Raw genomic sequence first — 21,945 nt, forward strand, 5'->3', positions numbered from 1 at the left:
AGCCGGCACTGTGTCAGGAAATTACTTCCTTAACTACCACAATCAAGTGGGAGGTGTTAGCATTGGAGTGTGGGAGACCCCAGAGTGCTACTTGAAAGTTGATTACCTCTAAATTACATTCTGTGTTACAGTATCCCACAGGTTGTGGCAAGAATAGCGTCTTCAGTCCTCCTCGGGCCAATTCAGGATGACAGCAGTTTTGATACTCTTCAGAGGACACACAAATCAAATGTACCTTTCAAAAAGTTAAATGTTTTCTTCTTGGGACAATTTCTATTCAGGCAGCAGGAGAGCTCAGATGCTGTGTCTGCCTCTGCTACCATCTCATCGTAGGAGTGCTGGGATCATGAGCACACCCATCTTTATGTGGGTTCTGGGGATCCAAACTCAGGTGCTCATGATGTCACAGCAAGTGCGTTACCCACTGTTCTTGCATTCTTTCTATTGCTTTGATACCACAATGGCTAAAATCGACTTGGAAAGAAGGAGTTTATTTGTCTCATAGGGAAGCCAGGACAGGAACTGAAGCAGGGACTGTGGAGGAATGCTGCCTGTAATTTGTTTCATTGTTCAGTTTCAGCTACATTTTCTATACAGCTTAGGCCCACCTGCCTAGGCATGGTACCGCCCTCAGTGGGCTGAACTCTCGTCCACCAATTAGCAGTCAAGGAAATGTCCCACAGACAAGCCCATGGTCCAATCAGATGGAGGCAAGTCCCCGTGGGGTTTCCCTCTTGTCAGGTACGTCAGGTCTACAGCTGAAGCTAACTGTGACACCCACTGAGACATTTTCTCAGCCCCGCTGGTTAACATTTACTTCTGCACATCCTTGACTATCTGGCTCAGATGTCTCCAAATGCAAGTAAGACCCAACCGTTTCTTCACTGGCACCGTGGAGACATTTTACACGTTACCGCCGCATCCATCGTGTCTTGTTCAATCTGTCTCTCTCTCTGTGTTCGAATTTCCTCTTCCTTAGTCAAGCTGCACTCTCAACCTCATGACACAACGGCTTCCTAACGAGCCTTCCCTCACATCGTTCCATGGCAGCACAAGCCTCATAAACACCCCTGTTTCCAACGCTCTCCGGGGCTCTGCCTTGTGTAGGAGGAGTCAGGGTCTCAGATGCTCTGTCTGATGGGCTGTGATCCGACCTAGCATGACCTCCAAGGCACTCCAGCCCGTTGACATGGCCTGTTCTCGACCCTCCACAGTCCCCAGCTCAACCATGCCTATGCAGTTCCTTTTTCTGCAATGTTCGTGAGTCTCTGTGCAGCCCTGGCTGTCCTGGACTCACTCTGTAGACCAGGCTGGCCTCGAACTCACATAGATTCACCTGCCTTTGCCTCCCCAAGTGATGAGATGATGATGATGATGATGATGATGATGATGATGATGATTACTACTGCAATGCTCTTGATCCATTCACTTTAAGTTTCCTACCAGCCTTCAAGTGCTTTAAGCTTTTACCTTATATATTCATTTACTCTATGGATTTAATCCATCTACTCTTTCTTTCGGCGATCATACAGCTGGATTCTGCTTTTTGTGGCTTGACATATGATTTTCTTTTTGGTTTTATAATGATGTAAAAGCAGTACACATTGGATATTGCTATGGTTTAGATTTTAAGCATTACCCCAAAGGACCACTTATGAAAGGCTTGGCCATTAGCCTGTGGTGCCATTGGGATGGTCTAGAGCTGTTAGGCAGTAGGACATAATGGGGGTAAGTTAGGTCATCGGGAGAACACTGGGGCACTGTCCCTCCCTCTTTAACTTCCTGATCTTATGAGGCACACAGCTTCATTCTGAGCTTCAGCCATGAGGTACCAGACTTCCACAGGCTCAAACCACAGGCACAAGCAACCGGCTAGAAAGGTGCATCCCAGCCCCCTCCCCTGGTGCTAGGAGGACTCCAGCCAGCCATGTGATCAGAGCGGCACAGACAAGCCTGCAGTGTCGCCACACCAGCCCTCTCAGGGTGCCAAGAGGGCGTCTCCACTACATTGTCGATCTATAGTACTTTTAACTTCTGATGAGTCTGTTGGGGTGTATGTATCCCACCCTAAATCAAGCAGCATGTGCATTGTTCGCCGGCCAGGTAGCACGCACATAACGTAGGGACTGAAGTCCCCCACCACTGTAAGATAGCCTGTGCTATCTAACAGAAGGATTTGCTGGCATTACTGAGGTCTCCGCGGTACTTTGTTCATTGCAATGGCATTTCAAAAGCTTTATGTGTCTGTGTGTTTTGCCTACATGTGTGTTTGTGTGCTACCCGCGGTCGTGGTAGTCACAGAGGCCAGAAAACGGTACTTTATCTGGGACTGGAGTTGCAGATGATTGCGAATACCATGTGGGTATTGGAAATTGAGCCCAGGAAGAGCAGCCAGCACTCTTAACTGCCGATCCATCTCTTTAGCTCCCTACCAAGTCATTCCAAATACATTTGGTCAATGCAAGAAGAAGCTAACTTCCTATGAGTCATTTAAAGCTAGAATTTTGACACCAGAACTCCTATCCAAGTAATAAATTCAATTACGATTCTGTTTTTTTTTAAGATATGATATTGGTTTTTTAATTTTTCCTGCTAGCTGTTTCCAGGCAACCTTGAACTTGTCAAATAATAAAGTATAAACAAAGATTGTGAGATGCCCGGCCTTACTTTGAGAATTCTGCTCTTGACAGGCTAAGTACACCATTCCGCTTCAAGACTAGACAGTTGTTAAAGGTCGCTTCCTTTCCCTCATATTGATTTTTCTCGGCTTATTTTTAGTATGAAAGCTTGAGCTAGCAAAGAACACAGGATATGGAATTTTTTTATTTCGAATAATTTGAACTCCAACTTTATCGTTGTGAGAGAAACTGTTTAAACTTTCTATGCTTTGATTTTTTCTTTCTTTCTTTCTTTCTCTCCAAGACAGGCATGGTCAAGTGAGGCCATGGGTACCAGGAGGCTATGAGTTCATGAAATGATAGCAGTATTATTTTTCAGTGTCATCACTATAAACCCGCATGTTAAGGGCCCGTTGTGGGCTTAGAATTTTCAAAAACCTACTTTATTTAGGATTCTCAAACCCTTCAGCGTCACTTCTAACTCACTGACCAGAGGAAGGGGAGGAAAAAAAACGTTAATAGGAAGATGTTAATAGGGGAATGTAGTATCTTGGGCCAATTCCACTCCGTGCTGTCAGGGTACCAGTAGTCCAGTCATTAGCCAACACCAAACAGCAGTAGGAATCGGCAGTGGTGGCAAGGTCCAGCAGAAGCATCTAGGCTTTGTCGCATCGGCAGGAGTCAGCGGAGGTGGCCAGATCAGCTGGAGTGCCGTGAGAAGTTCTCTGGAATTTCTGTCCGTGAAGTGAAGACCAGCAGGGAGTTGCACGGTGTAGCAGTGGAGCGATGCCAAAAGGCTCGTCCCCCTGGCCGCGGGCTTCTATTTACCATCCTTCCAAACATCATGGACCCTCCCAGCAAAACATCACACGCCTTCTCACAAGACATCTTCCAACAAAACACCACGTGACGCAACCGAGTCTTTGAAGAAACCGGAAACTTGCGCTTTTAGCCCGTAGGAGACACAGCTCTTAGAATCTCTGGTGCTGGGAATCTGGACAGTTCCCTCTGGTTTTGTCTGGGCTGCAAGCCAGGGTCAGCCAGCACGCAGCTTGAGCCAGTTCTTGAAGCACAGATCCTGCCATCTGTGGTTCCTGAGTTACCTTCATGCAGTAGAATTGGATGCACTTGCATCAGCCTTTCTGCCTTCCAGATGCTTAGTCCCTGGCCAAGGACCGCTCACTCGCCCCAGCTCGTCATCCTTTTCTGCCCTAAGCCCCGACTCAATGAAGAGACAAGGTTTTGTTTTTCCTTCTTAGGAGCATGGACCAGGTTGGGGAGATCCCTGAATGAGCATAGTAGTTCCTACCAGATTCCAAGCAAAGGAAATAGAAACCCTTGGTGGTGAGCCCTGCTCGCCGTCCAGAGCTGCATTTGGAGGCTCCCAAGGCCCCTGTGAACACAGAGAAGGAGCAATTGTCAGGACTCCTGCACAGGGCAGAAGACATACGGAAGTGACTGAATACAGCTCAGCTGTTCATCTTTCTGAAAATCCTCCTGGCAGAAAATCCTACTGGCAGAAAAATAGTTCTGCAAGGAAAGAGAGAATGGGCATGGGGCCCCGCATGTGACCAGAGTGCTGTGGACACTGAGTCTCCAGGCCATCTGGACTCCATATGAGTTTGAGGCTGGCCTGCGCTACAGCGTGAGAAACCCCAAAGTCTCTGAAGTCTCTGGAATCCTCAAACAGGAAGTGAGAACAAAGAAAAGAGGAACGTTAGCTCTATCAATATGCTGCCCCCTCCCTTTGAGGCTGAGTCATTTCCATCTCACTATGAAATGCTATTTCAGAAGAAAACATCTATTTTTTTTCTGTTATGACATAATGGTGTGTGTGTGTGTGTGTGTGTGTGTGTGTGTGTGTGTGTGTGTAAAGTGTATGAACCTTAGAAGGGCAAGACTCTAGCATTTAGGGCAAAAGGTGGCTACTGGGTAACCCCAGTAGACTAGGACTACCAGTTTTTTTTAAAGATTTATTTATTAATTATGTATACACTGTTTTGCCTGTATGTATGCCTGTGTGTCAAAGAGAGCACCAGATCTCACCATAGATGGTTGTGAGCCACCATGTGGTTGCTGGGAATTGAACTCAGGACCTCTGGAAGAGCAGCCAGTGCTCTTAACCTCTGAGCCATCTCTCCAGTCCTTGGACTACCAGTTTTTAATATGCCAATTAAAGAACTTAACTTTCCAGAAACAAACAAACAAACAAACACTACCAGTGTTAAAAAGTCTACACGATTGACTGATGGAGTAGAATTTCATGACTCTGGGGAGCGGAAATATTGCAGATTCGGAGCGAATTTCCTCAGACTAGTTTTAGTCCTTTGCATTAATTCACAGTCCACGTGTGTATCTTAGATGAAAGGTTTTTCTATATTTATTTTTCATTTAAAATTGACTTTCACACCAGGTAAGAGATAAGGGTCAATTTTCATTGTTCTGCATATGGGAAACCCAACTTTCTCAACACTGTTTGATGAAGAGGCTGTCTTCTCTCCAACATATATATATATTTTAAACATCTTTGTCGCTGTGTGGGTTTATCTGTTCTCCTTGCATTGATCCATGTGTTTGTCTCTATGTTCGTTCTGTGCTATTTCTGTTTCTTTGGCTCTGTAGTATCATTTGAGCACCAGCACTGCTCTTTCTGCTAATGACAGCCTTGGAGGTTCAAGGTCCTTCGTGCTCCCCAGGAAGCACGGGGAGGCAGGGAATGTTTGGGAGCATGGGGCGAGACACACGGGGAGAAGCCATTCACTCACGAATCTGCTTGGAGCCTTTGCCGGCACCGGAGCAAGAATCCCAGTCCAATTTAGAACTGGTGGAGTCTTTCTCTTGTTCCTGCAGGTTTCTAGGAATCCCATCAGAAACTCATCTACAGAGAATGCCCATGAGCAATCCTAGTGGCTTCTGTTGTTTTCTTATCAGATTATGGTGCCACCAGGGACATCTCTGGAGCCATTTTACACACCTCTCTTGTCAAAAGACGGAAGAAATAAGTGTCTTAGTGACCTTTGGTGATGTAATCTGACAGTCTCCAACAGAGCACCTATGGCTAATGCTAAAGTCACACAACAAGCCTATAGCATCTATGGCTAATACTAAAGTCACACAATGAGCCTATAGTATCTATGGCTAATGCTAAAGTCACACAACGAGCCTATAGCACCTGTGGCTAATGTTAAAGTTATTTAATGTGCCTATAGCACCTACAGCTAATGCTAAAGCCATACAATGAGCCTATAGCACCTATGGCTAATGCTAAAGTCATACAACGAGCCTATAGCACCTATGGCTAATGCTAAAGTCATACAATGAGCCTATAGCACCTACGGCTAATGCTAAAGTCATACAATGAGCCTATAGCATCTACAGCTAATGCTAAAGTCATACAATGAGCCTATAGCACCTACAGCTAATGCTAAAGTCATACAATGAGCCTATAGCACCTATGGCTAATGCTAAAGTCACACAATGAGCCTATAGCACCTATGGCTAATGCTAAAGTCATACAATGAGCCTATAGCACCTATGGCTAATGCTAAAGTCATACAATGAGCCTATAGCACCTGTGGCTAATGCTAAAGTCATACAATGAGCCTATAGCATCTATGGTTAATGCTAAAGTCACACAATGAGCCTATAGCATCTATGGCTAATGCTAAAGTCACACAATGAGTCTATATTCACACTGGGGTGTGTCTTACCTTCTTCACACCTCCACTTGGGTGTGTTCTGCTCTCTTCTTTATCCCTACCTTTATCATGGTGTCCATGCTTAGGCACATGTTAAAATATGTTAAATAAAATTCCCAGCCTTACTTCCCTATACTTGCTCATCCTAAAATTCTTTTCAGCATTGAAGCCATGAATACCAGTTTGGCTTGAGGCCTTGGAACGCCCAGGCGCTGAAGGTGATAGTGGTCTATGCCTCCTCACCAATAATGTTTTCACATGAGTGTCAGGGTTGTTTTTTTATTGGAACTTTGATAATGATTGCGTTGAATCTTTAAGTTGCTTTGGGTACTATGCCATTCTCACAGTATCAATCCTGTCGATCCAGGAACATGCAAAATGTTTCGTTACCCAGCATCTTTTTAAAGTTCTTTCTTGAGTATGTTAAGATTGTCATTCTAAAGATTTCTCCCATATTTGATTATTTATTCCTAGGTGGATTTTGTTGTGTGTGTGTTATGTTGAGTTTTTGAGCTATTGTAAATGGATTTTTTTCTCTGTTGTCTTTTTCAGAAAATTTGTTCTTGGGTTTGGAATACTTTGAATTGATAATTTGCTGAATGTGCTTATTAGGTCTACAGGTGTCCTGATGAGGTCTTTAGAGCACGTGGAGTCTTTTAAGTACAGGGTCATGTTGTCTGCAAAAAGGGAAGATTTGCCTTCTTTTTTTTTTAATTCTCATCCCTTTTATTCTTTCTCTTGTATCGCTCTAGCTGAACTCAAGTACTGTCTTGAGCAAGAGTGGAGAAAGGGGGCATCTTTTTCTCTTTTCAGAGGCTACGTGTTTGGTTTTCCCCATTCAGCATGACATAAGATTGCCCTATAGAGCTTTTATTTTGTTAAGCTGTGCTGTTCTTAGTTCCCTCGGTCTTTTATCATGAAGCGATGTTGAATTTCATCAAAGTCCTTTTCCACATCAATTGATATGAATGTGTATTACCCTTCTTGGTTTGCATATAGTGAACCAAATCTGCATTTCTGAAATGAAACTAACATTGCTCTTGCTGAGTGGTTTTTCTTGATGTCTTGTTTACCGGAGTTTTTCTGAGAATTGTTGTTTTTATGCTCACCAGGAAATTTGATCTATGGTTTTCCTTTGTAGCCATGTCCCTATCCATATAAGAATATTGCTACATGCATGGAATAGCTTGGAGCTCCTTTCTGTTTCATGAGATAGTTTGAAGAATGTGGTTAGCTGTTCTTTAAAAGGGAATCTGTCTGCTCCTGAGCTTTTCTTAAGAGACTTTTTGTTGTAGCTTCAAACTCACCAAAGGCTATGGATCTGTTTGTCTATGGCTCATACTTGCTCCCCCAGAGTCTTCTGGTTCTTAAAGTATGTTTGTAAAGTTCTCTTTAGTGACTGGGCTTCAATGGAACCTGGAATAACTCTTCATTTTCTTCTTTTATTTTATTAATTTAGGTCTTCTCTCTTTTCCTGTTAGCTAACTGAAGACATGTTTGTCAACCTTGTTTTTTAAATTTTTTTATTTTTTTATTTCATTGGTTTATTCTACGTGTTTCCATTTTCAGTCTCAATTTCATTAATTTCTGTCATGATCTTTACTATTTCTTGCATCTACTTTTTAGGGTTTGAATTGTTCTTGTTTTTCTCAGGCATGAGGTGCAACATTAGGCTGTTGATCTGAGTTACTTTTGTTTTGATTGCTTAGAACTGCTTTAACTCTACCCCAAAGATTCTGCTAAGTTATAGTTTCATTTTTATTTGATTCTAGAAACTTTTAAATGTCTTCTCTTATTTCTTTAATGACTGACCAGTGGTCACTCATGAGTATATTGTTCAGTCTTCAAGCAAGGGTCTATATATTTTTTGTAGTTTATCCTGTTTTTTAAAAAAGATGTATTTATTTTATTTATTGCATATGACTGCTTTGTCTGCAGAAGAGGGCACCAGATCCCATTATAGGTGGTTGTGAGCTACCATGTGGTTGCTGGGAATTGAACTCAGGACCTCTGGAAGAGCAGGCAGTGCTCTTAACCTCTGAGCCATCTCTCCAGCCCCTAGCCTATTATCTTTAGTTTCATTTCACTAACGTCTGAAAAGCTATATGAACTTGTTTTGATTCTGTGGCACTTGGTAAGACTCCATTTGTGGCCTGTGGGGTAATCTATTTTAAGGAAGGTTCTGCAGTTGCTGAGAAGGCACACCCTGTGTTTGTTGGACACTCTGTTCACCTGTGTGCTTTATTTTCTTAATGTTTAGTTGGAAAAGCCTATCTGCAGTTGAGAGTTGGGTATGGAAGTCACCCACCATTGCTGTACACAGACCATCTGACCTATCACGCCCATTAGTGTTTGTTTTATTAAAACTAGAAGCCCCAATGTCTGCTTCATCTATGTTGCAATCATTATATTTTCTTGATAATTTCTTCCCTCTGTTAACACATGGTGGCTTTGTGTTCCAGTTTGTTTTCTGTCACTGTGATAAAGTACCCGACAGGAAGGGTATCTTTGGCTTACAGTTCCAGGCTACACAGTTTATTACCGTGGGATTGAAAGCATCACGCATACAGTGCAGAGCAGAGGGACAGATGCGTGCATCCGTGCTTGCTTGCTCACTGCTCAGCAAGCATTCTCCACTCTTTACAGGGCCAAACTTCAAGGCCAAACCAAAATACTCCATATTTTATACCTTTTGTGCTTTCCAGTAAAGGATCATGCGGGGCTCTATGATATATATTTTATTTCCCCTCTACAAGATTTCTCATTCTTATTTAATTAATTAAAAAATTCTGAGCCAGGGGTCTCACCACTCAGGGAAGGTGGAAGGTGCACATCTTTAATTCCAGCACTCGGGAGGCAGAGGCAGGTAGATCACTGTGAGTCCAAGGCCAGCCTGGTCTACAAAGTGAGTCCAGGACAGCCAAGGCTACACAGAGAAATTCTATCTCAAAAACAAAAAACAAAAAACAAAAACAAAAACAAAACATTCTGATGTGTCCATCCCTGGTGCTATCCTTGGTTGTCAATTTGACTACATCTGGAATGAGCTAAACCGCCCCTCCAAATTGGAGGGCCCCACAATGTGGTGGACTTTTGCTTAATCTGATGTGGGAAGATCCACTTTTGATCCAGATCCCCTCTGAGGTGGGAAGCATCACCTCTGCACTAATCACCTCTAAGCACACTGCCTGCTGAAGACCTACATAAGGGCATGGGCAAAAGAAGCTTTTGTTCTTTGTCTGTACACTCTCGCCTCGTGAGCAAGTCCATTCCTCCACTGGCATTAGAGCCAACTTCTTTAGGATGCCGGTGTGTATGAAGAGCAGCCGAGACATCCAGCTTTATACACTGAACAGCTACTGGATTATTGGATTTCCCGTTCATAGGCAGCCATTGTTGGACTAGCTGGACCCTTGGCTGGCTTAAGATTTGCTATATAGACCAAAGCAGCCTTGAACTCACAGAGATTCGCTTACCTGTGCCTCCTGATTGAGCATGTGCGTCACTGTGCCTGGCATGTGTGTCACCGTGCCCGGCTCAAGGTCTCTGATGCCACTTCCCTCCACTTTGCATGAGTCCTAATGGCCCTCCTCTAAGTAGCGAAGTTGTAATAACTAACACTCCCACTTGGTGGCAGTTGTTTACTTCATGCCCACCTTCTCTATCAGGCGGGAGTTTCAGAAAGGCCGTTAAGTGCCCGCCTTCTCATGCAGAACTGGGCACACAGCATCCTACGCGAGTGGGGGAGAATAGACGCCTGTGACGTTAATACTATCTCAGGATGGAAGGTGGATAGAGAAAAGGAGGTGCCGCTAGGGAGCCCAGAGGGCCGAAAATTGAATACATGCTTTAGCCTGTCAAGGTGGCCAAATCCTGGTCCACTCCTCCTTAGAGGGTAAGTAAATGAGATATCTTTGTTTTAAGGACTTGAGCGCATGGGATGCCCAGCTCACTCCAGCTTTGTTGTAGCTACTTCTCTGCAAGGTGTATGCAAACCAACCATTAGCTCAATTGCTGTCGTCTATGGAACTCTTATTTCCTTAACTTAAAGAGAGAGTTATTACTTTATGTGTTTGGGTGCTTTGCCTGTATGTATGTGTGTGTGTGGGGGGGGGGGGCAGGCTTCTCTGTGTAGCCCTGGCTGTCCTGAAACTAGCTCTGTAGACCAGGCTGGCCTCAAACTAACAGAGATCTGCCTGCCTCTGCCTCCTGAGTGCTGGGATTAAAGACATGTGTCACCATGGCCCAGTTGTAATACAGCGAATTTAATCACACTTATTTTAAGTAATCCCTTCCCGGAACCACACTACATCACCAGAGACTTGTGTTCTTACATTGTCAATGTGTGGTTTGCATATGCCAACAATTCTGCCAAATGGAACTAACTGTAAAGAGTTAATCTTTCAGGCCCCCTTTCCTCAGATCCTGCAGTGGAATAGCAGCAGGACAGGAAAAACACCCCTGCTGAGGTAGAGCTGTCCGTGGTCCTGAAAAGGATGTTTGCCTAATGAGCTTATCAAAGGAAAGCATGCGGAAGCCGGAATGCCTGTTTTAATAAAGATGTTAATGCTGTTCCCTGGGTCTTTAAAGTAATTAAGCATCCTCTCTGGCACTGCTAAGGGTGAGGATTATTAAACATACCAAGCCAGTGCTAACTGAAGGTGTGGGCCGATTTGCTCAAATGTGTGCTTATGCTTTTACTCTTTTGCCTTGAATTGCAGATTCTTCTATGTGACAAATGTTCTTGGGATTGACTTTCCAAATGTTGTCATCCAAGAACCAAGATTAATGTAATGAGCTCTCTATGAAGCCACATATAACCCTTTGTGACCCAGCCTGCCAGGGTTCGACTAATGCTCGGGAGGAAAATTCTCCTGTATAGGGACAGAACACAAGACACGAAGAAGGAGAGCAAGCCTTTGATCAAGCTCTCTAATTTTTATTTTTCAGGTAGAAGGCTTTATAAGGCAGGGGGCAGGGAAGCATATTGCTAAGGCAACCCAGCTGCAGGCTAACTCAAGACTCAGGTCACAACATCCTGCCCCACCGAATATTTTGCTATCTTTATCTAATCTAACTGCTAAACTACAACAGGGTGGCTCCATCTAAATCTTATCTTTAGTCTAACTGCCAAACCATGACAGGGTCCGCTGGCTTCTGGCAAATGACAGACTGCTGCAGAAATAGGAACCTGGGCTCTGACAAGATGGCTGAACATTGGCCACATATGGCCTACCGTCCCCAACACCTTTGTAGCAGTTTTCATCATTTCTTTCATTTATTCCTAAAACATGATTTCACATATGTTCATGTTCAAAGGACAGAAAATTATTGTAGAAATAGCAATATAAGCAAGTTTCATTTTCATCTTTATTACGTAAAACATTGATGGATGATTGATTGTACATAAGCAGGTCAGAGGAACACTTGAGGGAGTGGGTTCCTTCCTTCCACCCTTTGAGTTCTAGGGGTCAGACTCAGGTAGTCAAGTTTGAGAGCAAGTAGGTCAACCCACTGAGCCATCTTCTGGGCTTAGCATCATTTTTTAAAAGATGTAGTTGATGCAGGATATGTGAGAATATTTCATCTGAGCACCACTGTCTTTCTGTCAACCATGGCTAGTTGCTGAATTTTTAAAAAGAGTTATTTATTTATTACATATACGGTGCTTCAAACAAGAAATAGAGGATTTTTGCAATAAGAGGAAAATAGAGGAAAAGATTGGGGTCAACATGAGCACCTTGTGGGTTGCTCAAAGGAAGGGGGATGAGAAGAAGGGCGTGAGGGAGGGAGGACAGGAGAAAAGTAGAGGGGGGGAATGTTCTAGTGAGTTTGCTGTCAACTTGACACAAGCTAGAGTCATTTAGGAAGAGGGAACCTCAGTTGAGAAAAGGCTCCACAAGGCTGGCCTGTAGGCAAGTCTCTCCGACATTTTGACTAAGGGTTGGGATGGTTGAGGACCCACGCCACTGGGGGTGATGCCGCGCCTGGGCAGGTGGACCTAAGTTATTTAAGAAAGCAGGCTAAGGGAGCCACAAGGACTAGCCAGCAAGCAGCATTCTTCCATGGCCTGTGCCTCAGTTCCTACCTTGAGTTCCTGCCATGACTTCCCTGTGTATCAGCATATGACTTTAGTGTAGTAAGGTGAAATGCACACTCTCCTCCCCAACTTGCTTTTTTGGTCATGGTGTTTTATCACAATAGAAACCCTAACTAAGATAAAAGAGGTCGGGAGAAAAGACTGAGTCGGGCAATGATGATGACCATCTGTAGTCCAGCGCTGGGCAGTGCAGGGGAGGGGCTGAGGCATGCTGAGCACAGGGCAAGCCTAGACTGGATACCCACAGGAAGCAAACTGCTGATAATGAGGAGTCACTCCCCACCCCCAACTGCTGTTTTGGTTGTGGGAAGCCGCTAAAGTCTTGAAAGGATGTGTATTCCCCAGGTCCAAGCACACAGGTGGAGAGCAGCAAGGACCCCCCACAGCTCCCTCCTCCTGCATGACTGCAGCCAGGAACTGCTCTCCCACAGAGACCCTCCCCCCTACCCCCTCACTCCCCACCCCACCCCTGCACCGAGCTTAGCTCATTCACCTCCTTATCCATGCCATGCTACAATAAATGTGTTTCCAGGCACATCCCGTGGCTCCACCCAATGCCGGCCTTTCTGTACGTGGGTCTGTCATTTCTACATCCCTCATGGTCCCAGTCAGGTCACGTCCCAAGCCATGTTGACCACGGCATCTGGACTTCTGTACTGAGGATGGAAAGCACCTGAGAGAGTAAAGGAAGAATTGTTATCAGCATTCGAATCTAAACCGCCCTGCGTAAGCTCTTGCTTTGAATTGTTGTGCCTCAACTGCTGCCGCTATTGGGTGTGTGGGGGGGGAAAGGTCTGTGGAACCTTTAAGAGGGGGGTCTCGCTGGTAGATGTGGGTCATTAGAAGCAAGCCCTTAAGGGTTCTAACCCAGTTTCTGCTGCTTGTTCTGACTCGTGGACAGCTGAGATGTGAGCAGCCACTACCATACGCTCCTGTCTCCAGGGGCCCAAAGAAACTGAGCCATCCATCGTATCTTATCTATATGGCTCCTGTGGGGCAGCGCCGGAACAGTGACATGAATATAGCTGGGAAGCTCTGTCTCCTGTGTGGCCTATGGACAGCTTATTAGGAGGTAGACTGTGTGAAAGTCCATACAGCCTTATGGCTTTCCTTTCTGAACATTTTCACACAGCCTCTCAGGTCATGAGTGTGAGTCCCTCCCTGCGCATCCCTGCACAGCCATGGCGTTACTATGGCCATGCATCAGATGATTCTTCTGTGGTGATCTGTTAAGCGTGACTCTCCCTCAGGGAAGAGCAAGTGTTAGATGAGGTGTCCCCAGAGGCCGCCGTGCCCAGAGAGCCTCGGCCAGGGTACACTCTGGGCAGAATCCTAGCTTCCTCATTGTAGTTGACTTCTCTGTTGTGAGGAACAACGTGACCAAAAGCAACCTGAGGGAGGAGAGGGCTTTTGCCTAGGCAACCCAGGGCAGGAGCTCAAGGTGGAAACCTGAAGGTGGCGGGAACTGAAGTGAAGACCGTGTGGGCCCACAAGGCTCTGTGTCCCGCAAACTCCCACGACCTTCAAAGGCAGCGCTGCCAATGTGTAGGGACCAAGTGGTCAAATTCATGAGCCTTGGGGGATGTTTCCAGTGCACATCAGGAACGTTGAGGACCACAGGGTCTTTCTGCTCTCTCGGATGCCCCGAAAAGCATCGCTCTACTTTCTCTCCGTGTCTGGGTATCTCTGCAAGTGGAATCAATGAGGTATTTGTCTTTCTGTGGTCGTCTTGTTTCCTTCACTTAGTATCCACAGGAGTCACCGATGTCCTCGCGTGTATCGGAATGGCCCGGGGTTCTATGGCTGAATAGTAATCCATTGCTCTCCAGCCTGTTGAACTTCCCTCAGGCTAAAGGGGAAATAATTGGGTCACATCTGATATGCCATTCTGGGAGTGTCGCCTTTATAGAGGTGGTCTCCAACTGGTTTGAAAAATGTATCCTTCTGTTGATGATTTCAGGTTCTGTATGGTCTAACTTTATGAATGAACTGAATAAAATTCCATTGTGCATATAGAAGCCATATTATATGAATGGGTTTCCATCCACTGGCGTATACTGGCTTGCTCTGGCCTTTCGGTTATTGATAATGATAGTACTATCATGGCTCAGAAGCTACGAGAGCTTCTGCTGGCTGCTCTTCCAGAGGTCCCGAGTTCAGTTCCTAGCAACCACAGGGTGGCTCACAACCATCTATGAGATCTGGCGCCCTCTTTTGGCCTGCAGGCAGAATACTGCATGCCATAGTAAACAAATGAATAAATATTTTCTATTAAAGCATGAGTTCTCTTTCCTCTCCCTCCTCCCCTCCCCTTTCTTTCCTTCTGTCTCACCAAGATGTGCCATTAGCATTGCAACATTACTTAACACCAAGATGAGACTTGAGAACCATTAACACCTTGGTGCAAATGTGCCTGAAGTGCCAGCTGTAAACTGAAGCATCATATTCTAAAAATTAGGCCAAAGTGAAAGAGAGTGCATGCATATAAACACTGCATTATCCAGCTTTTCATTTGGGGTCCCCCCCTCCATCCCCCCCCTCCCATCCCCCATCTGCTCCCAACCCCGCACATGGCCACACTGCTTACAGGGCCTGAAGCATGCCAGGGGGCTTTTGCCAATGGCAGCAGAGCCCTGTCCCCATTATCCCTGGTCGTCTTCTTCTTCTTCTTCTTCTTCTTCTTTTTTAATGTTTTTATCCTTTCAGAATTTCATTTCTGTACACAGTGAAATATGGTCATGCCCTCCACTCATTTGTCCTTCCAACTCCCCTGTATACCCCATCCTAACTTTATGTCTCCTCTCCCTCCTTTTATTTTCTCTTTTGATGATGCACTAAGCCCAGTTAGTACCGTGTGTGTGTGTGTGTGTGTGTGTGTGTGTGTGTGTGTGTGTGTGTGTGTCTCCACCCACAGGAGCATGGGAAACTCACCAGACTAATTTCCAAAAACGGCTTCACTTTTTTGCACTCCCACTAACTCCCCTTAACCAGAACTTCTTATGATGGGTGAGATAGAATCTTAAAGGCGTTGTTGTTGTTGTTGTTTTGGTTTTTCTGTTGTTGTTGTTTTTTTTATCACGGGGGGGGGGGGGGGACTTTATTGAGCGGAAATATAGTCACACCCAGCAAACATGTGCTCCCTGCATTCTCTTCTCTCTCTCTCTCTCTCTCTCTCTCTCTCTCTCTCTCTCTCTCTCTCTCTCTCACACACACACACACACACACACACACACAGGCCTTGCCACAGTCCAGTTCTCAGCCACAGGGGTGGGAGCCTCCTCCACTCCGATTCCTAGGATCCAGGAGCAAGAGGTGCAAGAGGGAGGCGCAGGGGGAGGGGTGGGGGGAAGTAGTGGTGCAGAGAGCAAGAGTGGACAGTTAGGAACACCCACCAGACTGCTGCCTGAAGAGTGAAATTTCCCAGCCCCTGGTGGCCTCAGCTTGCCTGTACCCCTTCCAAGGAGCCTTTGTGGGTGTGGCAGAACATTCAGGGTTTGGGAAGGAGTCCCACTCCGTATTAATCCTCTCTGCAGGTCGGGGCGGGGGCTGGAGGGCAAGCCGGGACGGGGAGGTCTGTAGACTTCTTCAGCTCTGGGGCTCTCAGCACCCTCTTCCCCAGCATTATTGGTGGTCCACAGAGTCAAGTTGTCTCTCAGGAGCCGCATGATGAGTGCTGTCCTTGTAGGAGTCCTCACCGAGGGTGTGCAGGTCAGCCATGGCCTCGTCGAAGGCGGTCTTGGCCAGTGAGATGGCTTCCTCGGAGCAGTCGGCTATCTCATAGTGTAAGACGGAAAAGTTCAAGGCCAGGCCCAGGCAGCTGGGGTTAGTGGGCGGCATCTCTTTCTTGCTGGTGTCCATGGCCTCCTGGTAGGCTGACCTGGTGGAATCGATAATGCGTTTCTTGTCGTCACCGGTGGCCACCTTGGCCAGGTAGCGGTAATAGGCACCCTCCATCTTCAGATAGAAGACACAGCTCTCCGCCTCTCCGGCCTCTTGGATGAGGCGGGTGTCCAGCAGGCCCAGCACGGTGTCGCACACACCTCGGCGCTCGGTCTCTACTCTTTCACCTCGGGGGCCCCTCTTTTCTGACTCCTCCTCGTTGCTCGATGCTGGACAGGACCCTCCAGGCTGCTCTCTGGCCGCTCACCGCCTTCTTACAGGACACGGAGGGCAGACTCTGCACTTCGCAGGAGAGCTCCTCAGCCTTTTCCACTGTACCTTTCATGAAGGCTGCCATATCCTCCTAGCTTTCGGCCTGCTTGGTGAACTTGGTCTTCTGGATCAGACTGACTCTCTCCATGACTCCGAGGACAGACAGGCAGACAAACTGGCCGGATCCTGTGGCTCCCTTGCTCTGCCTTAAAGGCATTTTAATCTGCATTCCCCTAGTGGTTAAGAACACTGAGCACTTAAAACAAAACAAAAATAGAATTCTCTACATAGTCTGGCTGTCCTGGGACTCACTACATAGACCAGGCTGGCCTCGAACTCACAGAGATCCACTTGCTTCAGTCTTCTGAGTACTGGGATTAGAGGTGTGTACCACTACTGCCAAGTTTGCTGATAATATTTAAAAAAAAAATTCCTGGACACTTGCATTCTCCTCTCAAATATTTTCTGTTCAGTTCGGCATCCACTTTTTAGCAGTTAGCTTTTTGGAGTTGTGACACTAATCTGTAGCTGTTGTCTCCCACTTTGTGGGTTTCTTACTCTCTTCTACCTTTAGTGCACCCTTCCAACCTCACAACACTAGGGAGGAGAGAAAGAAGGATAGAGAGGCAAAGGGGCGCCACTATCATTAGACTACTTCCTGCTGATCAGGGGTGTTGCGTTCCTTGCAAAATATTCAATTTCTTCTTCTTGTATCTTTGTGTACAACCACTTGACAACCCACAACAACGGCAACCAGCAGCTGCCGCTGCCACCACCACCACTACCACCATCACCACCACCACTGCCACCACCATCACCACCACCACCAGCACCAGTACCACCACCATCACCACCATCACCACCATCACCACCATCACCACCATCACCACTACCACCATCACCATCACCACCACCACCACCACCACCATCACCAACCATTACCACCACCACCACCACCATCACCACCACCACCACCACCACCACCACCAACCATCACTACCACCATCACCACCATTACCACCATCACCACCATCACCACCACCACCACCACCACCATCACCACCACCACCACCACCACCATCACCACCACCACCACCACCACCATCACCATCATCACCACCACCACCATCACCACCACCACCACCACCATCACCACCACCACCATCACCACCACCACCACCACCACCATCACCACCACCACCACCACCACCACCATCACCACCACCACCACCACCACCATCACCACCACCACCACCACCACCACCACCATCACCACCACCACCACCACCACCACCACCACCACCACCACCACCATCACCACCACCACCACCACCACCACCACCACAATCACCACCACCACCACCACCACCACAATCACCACCACCACCATCACCACCACCATCACCACCATCACTACCATCACCACCATCACCACCACCAGCAACAGCAGCAGCCATCACTACAGCCCCTCTTGGTGATCTAGCATTTATATATTCTCTCCAGAGTCCCCAGAATCACATATCTCACACACTCACAGAAACTATCTGCAGCTGGCAAAATCTCACCCCTGCCAGAGCACGAGGCAAATCACAGTCAGCTGCTGTGGACAATCTGAAGCAACCCTGTATCCCACACCTGGGATTACAGCAAAAACACATTCCCATAGCATTTCTGTGCTTTATTGATCTTCTGGACAGCTGGTGAAGATCTCCACTGCATGGGCTGCAATTCACTTATTTCACAGTTGCTGTACAGAAGCTGTAAGCCTTCACACGGAAAGAAGGCAGTGGGTCCCGGTATAGATGGTCGAGAGGCCATTGTAACCAGGAAGCACACACAAGAGTTATGAAGCATGCATGAATCTCAAACAGCTGCAGTTAGTTTCCCAACAGGAAGTTCTAATGAACTACAGAGTCTCCTTTGGCTCAAATCATGTTTGAAGTGAAATCACAGCGCATCTGGTCACTTCTCCACCTGTTTTTGTCCTGGTCCATCACAGCTTTGCTAATCTCTTCCTGCTTGGCCACCCTCTCCCTCCAAACTCTATGCGCCCTGTTCTCAGAAGCTGTTAACCTGACAGGACTCTTGGCTGCTCAGTGCTGTGCCACTGTTCTTTCTCTCATCTTAATGTCACATCATCTTGGCCCGTCGCATCCAATCAAGCCCCATGTGCACAAAGACATTTTGGGAAGACAGTCAGCACCGTGATGGGGTGGTTGTGACTAAGGGGTAGAGTTGTACAAGCCGGCTGGGTGGTGGTGGCGCACGCCTGTAATCCCAGCACTCGGGAGGCAGAGGCAGGCGGATCTCTGTGAGTTCGAGGCCAGCCTGGTCTACAAAGCGAGTCCAGGACTGTAGGAAGCCCTCCTCCGGCATGTTGTTTTTCGTAAGATCGCTTAAGGCTGTGCACTCAGGGTTTGTACTGAGCGTACCTTTCCACTGGTTACTTTTGATGTTTTTTCCTGTATCCTGTGTAGATATACCCAATGTTTTTGTGGAACCGGAACACCTGCTTCCCTCGCCCCTCCCCCCTGCCTTTCAGCCCCTCCTTCTGTTGATGATATATACTGTTGCTCTGCCGCATGATAAACAGAGATTTGATTGGTCTGCCGTCTTGTCTCCATTTCTCGCGTCTCTTGTCCCATCCATTCCCACTTTCCCTTCCAGGTGCTCCTGTCAACTGATCTGCTGGCCAGGTCACAGGACAGCCAAGACTACACAGGGAAACCCTGCCTTAAAAAAAAAAAAAAGAATCATACAAGCCTTTATATCTCTTTTTTTCTAAAACTCTGTCTCTATCAGCCAGTTATTCTAAAGCCAGTATTTATTTTAAAATTTATTTTATTTTATGTTAGTGGATCTTTTGCCTACATGTATGTTTGTGCAGTTCCTGAAGGAGTCAGAGGAGAGAGTTGGGTCCCCTGAATTGGGAGCTGAGGACAGTTGTGAGCCACTGTGTGGATGCGGGGAACTGAACCCAGCAAGAGCAGCCACTGATCTTAACCACTGAGCCATCTCTCTGATCCTCAGTTTTCACTTCAAATAAAGAAAACAATGGAAATGCACCATTTGTTTGACAAATACATGAGGTGAGATAACCCTGAAGAGCATTGGGCCCAGAGCAGGCATCTGAGTCCAGTGTGTTGGGCTCAAGATACTGAAGGCAACTGAGGCTCTCAGGCATCAACTGAGGCTCTCGGCCATCAATTGAGGTCATGTGTCTGGTTTTGCATTCCAGCCTACCACTCAGCATCTGTGGGAGCCTTTGGAAAGTTCCCTAGTTTCTCTGTTCCTTGAGGCTTGACAAGAAAAGCAGGATAGGCTTGTCCTATGCCTAATCTCCCAGGAGTGTTTTGTGGACTAAGCCTCGTATGTAACAAGCACCTCAAGTGGTACCTGGTACACAGTAGGCACCCACCCAGGCAGTGCTACTTAAGGTGACAGTGTTAGCCTGAGTGGTGCCCTCATGGTCCTGCAGCCCTCAGAAAGAACCTTTGGGTGCTCTTTCTCTGTCCCCAAAGTCCTCTTTCAACATTACCTTACAGCGTTCACACAAGCCTGTCGTCCCTGGGCCTCCAGAAGACTCAACACCACCCACTCCACAACCCCTCGCACAACCTCCAAACATCTCTGCTATGTATTTCTGCCCCATTTTGAAGAATTGTACTGCCCATTACACACACACACATTTAGAAGGTACATTCATTTTGTGGACTGAACTCTACACTTTTGAGCCGATCAACTTGTCTTTTTATAAAGTGTCAGTGAGGGCTAGGCAGTGGTGGCGCATGCTTTTGATTGCAGTGCTCGGGAGGCAAAAGGCAGATGGATCTCTGAGTTTGAAGCCAGCCTGGTCTAGAGAGTGACAGCCTGGACAGCCAGGGCTCCACAGAGAAACCCTGTCAGGAAAACCAGAGAGAGAGAGAGAGAGAGAGAGAGAGAGAGAGAGAGAGAGAGAGAAGAAGAAGAAGAAGAAGAAGAAGAAGAAGGAGGAGGAGGAGGAGGAGGAAGAGGAGGAGGAGGAAGGAAGGAAGGAAGGAAGGAAAGAAAATAAAAAAGTACCAATGGGAGTTTTCACCTGGGCACCTGCAGTATATGAACATGGCTGTCTGTCTTGATGGAGTGGTTCACCTGGCTGTGCTTAACACTGAGGCCTTGGTGGGGAGACCAGAGATGGCAGGCAGTGCCACCTGGCTCACCTTCTTAATCTGCCATCAGAGTTGAGTTCCATCTGACTATGAACTCACATCGTGAGTCTGGTGGCGTCTTGGTGCTAGTAACTGCATCTTGTTCTTGGCCAGTTTTAGTTGGAGGAGCCATGGAAAGCTGTGCTCTTGGCCTGCAGTCAGCAGCTCTATATTTAGAGATGCAACATGTTGAATTTGCTAGCGTGTTCTTTTCTATTTACTGCCCTCATGTCTTGGCAAATAAAATGTATATTGTTTGTTGGTCTCTATGTAGACCATACTTCCCATTCAAATATTGTCTTCCATTTGGCGGAGGCCACAGACATTGTGTGTATCTGTTGGCCAGTAGTGATTAGGGTAGCAAGCACATCTATTCATACAAGCCTTGTGTGCTGAAGTCATATTATCTGAAAACAAGGGTCCAGTGTCATACACTTAATATTTTGTCTGTGTCTGTCTTAGTTAGAGTTTTATTGCCATGAAGAGAAACTGTGACAGCAACACTTTTTATTTTATTTTATTTTATTTTATTTTATTTTATTTTATTTTTTGGGTTTTTCGAGACAGGGTTTCTCTGTGTTATCTTGGCGGTCGTGGACTTGCTTTGTAGACCAGGCAGGCCTTGAACTCAAAGCAATCCACCTGCCTCTGCCTCCCGAGTGCTGGGATTAAAGGCGTGTGCCACCACGCCTGGCAACAGCATCTTTTATAAACAACATTTAATGGGGGCTGGCTTTCAGAGTAAGAGGTTTAGTCCATTATCATCATGGTGGGAAGCATGGCAGAGTGCAGGCCGACATGGTGCTGAGAGTTCTGCATCTTGATCCGCAGGTAGCAGGAGACTGTGTGCCACACTAGGCATAGTTTGAGCATAGGAAATCTCAAACCCCGCCCCCACAGTGACACACTTCCTCCAACAAGGCCACACCCACTCCAGCAGTGACACTCCCTGTGTCAAGCATTCAAACACATGAGACTACAGGGGCCCACTTTTATTCAAACCACCACATTGTCTAACTGTATTCTGCGTGACTTTTTGCCTGAAGCCAACTCTAAATTTGTTATCAAGGACCATTGCCTGGGCTGGAAGAGGTGTTTGATTGATAAAATCATGTCTACATACAAGCTGCCCACAGTGCTATTGGGGCAAAAGATGTAGGCACATGGGCTAAGGCACATAAAGTAATGAG

At 46.6% G+C, this 21,945-nt stretch overlaps 1 pseudogene across 1 annotated transcript; it reads right to left on the bottom strand.

The window, feature by feature from the left end:
* Window positions 1-13,024: 13,024 nt before the first annotated feature.
* On the bottom strand, window positions 13,025-16,716 carry LOC311587157 (14-3-3 protein sigma-like; annotated as a pseudogene). Its single transcript has 2 exons — window positions 15,928-16,716; window positions 13,025-13,089 (listed from the first exon to the last, which is right to left on the bottom strand). The product of its transcript is annotated as a 14-3-3 protein sigma-like (transcript).
* Between the last annotated feature and the right edge of the window lie 5,229 nt (window positions 16,717-21,945).

Source organism: Acomys minous (genome assembly GCF_964271855.1).
Source record: "Acomys minous genome assembly, chromosome: 16".
Classification (NCBI taxonomy): domain Eukaryota; kingdom Metazoa; phylum Chordata; class Mammalia; order Rodentia; family Muridae; genus Acomys; species Acomys minous.